The sequence below is a fragment of the Procambarus clarkii genome, chromosome 66, assembly GCF_040958095.1.
Source record: "Procambarus clarkii isolate CNS0578487 chromosome 66, FALCON_Pclarkii_2.0, whole genome shotgun sequence".
NCBI lineage: Eukaryota > Metazoa > Arthropoda > Malacostraca > Decapoda > Cambaridae > Procambarus > Procambarus clarkii.
This window is the reverse complement of record NC_091215.1, coordinates 25,468,902-25,470,418: the sequence shown is the minus strand read 5'-3', so window position 1 is coordinate 25,470,418 and position 1,517 is coordinate 25,468,902.

Below are 1,517 nucleotides of genomic sequence, written 5' to 3'. Positions count from 1 at the left end.
ATCTGTACACTATGTAGATTATATAGGGTATACAAAGGGTATAACGAAGGTAATCCCAAATGACCAGGTAGTATAACCCAAGTAGACGCCCTAACCAACCCTAATTTTCTACTTACTGATTTCCTCATTGATAAATCACGTAAATGTCATATTTTGTGTATTATTATTATTATTATTATTATTATTATTATTATTATTATTATTATTATTATTATTATTATTATTATTATTATTCACAATGAAATCACATTAATGTTGTGTATCAATGAGAAAATCGGAAAATTCTCCTAAAGGTTCCTACTTATTATTATTATTATTATTATGAGAAGCAACAATACTGAGAGCAGCAGCAGACTCAGCAGACATGCAACAGAAAAGTACTGAAGAAGGGGAGTAACTGCAAGATGATGAACATCTATTTTGTAAATAAACTCCTTCCTTCCCTTGGCTTTGAGTTGAAGAAAAGAAAGTTTTGTTAGCGATCACCAGAAACTTTCCACCAATCCGCTTCACTGGCTAGCTAATAGCGAGTGTGATTGGACAAGGAAATCCCAAAGGTGCTTGTTGATTGGTGGAGGATATTTCCAAAGCGTTCAGTGATTGGTAGGATTGTGGTGACGTTGCCTGCCCAAGTGAAAACTGTCTTTGATTACACCTTTTTTGCGTAAGAATTAGTGGGAAACAGGAGAAAAAAAGAATGGAGGTGTGAGTACTTTGTACTCGCTACTGGTGCCTGCGAGGCTGAGCTTCAGCTCTTGGACCCCGGGTTTCCTGCCACCGGTCGTGTCATGAAACGACTCCCATCCCACACGTCTCCTATCATATCAACGTTTCCCTACGACTTTTATTAAGAGTTAGGGGGTGACAAGATTGAGTATACAAATGAATGAAAGGGTATAACAAAGGGAATACTAATATGGTGTTAAATATATCAACACAACAGATAACACGAAACAATGGATACACACTGGATACGTTTAATTCAGAAAAGACCTGGGTAAATACTGGTTGTTGATTTATGGAACAAATTACCAGGTAAGAAAATAGCCGTGGGGTCGCTGGATTGTTTTAAGGGAAGGTTAGGCAAGAAAAATATATTAATGAGCTTGGATGGGTATAAATAGCGGCTGCCTCTCATGGGTCAATATACCTGCGGTATTAAGTAAATTTTTTTCCCCTTGTGTTCTCTTTAAATTTCCGTGTGTGCTGTATAGGGGTGGGGTGGTCCAGGTCGGGGCTGCATATAAAAGGACTGGTCTCACGTAGGTGTACACTTTGAATACCCCTACTGGGGTTTCTGGACGCTGTTTTGATGTTCGTCAGATTTAAGAATGATGATGACGTTATCATATTAATGTGTTACGACTCTCAGGTCAGACTTAAGATACGACTCTGAGGTCAGACTTAAGATACGACCCTGAGGTCAGACTTAAGATACGACTCTGAGGTCAGACTTAAGATACGACTCTGAGGTCAGACTTAAGATACGACTCTGAGGACAGACTTAAGAAACGACT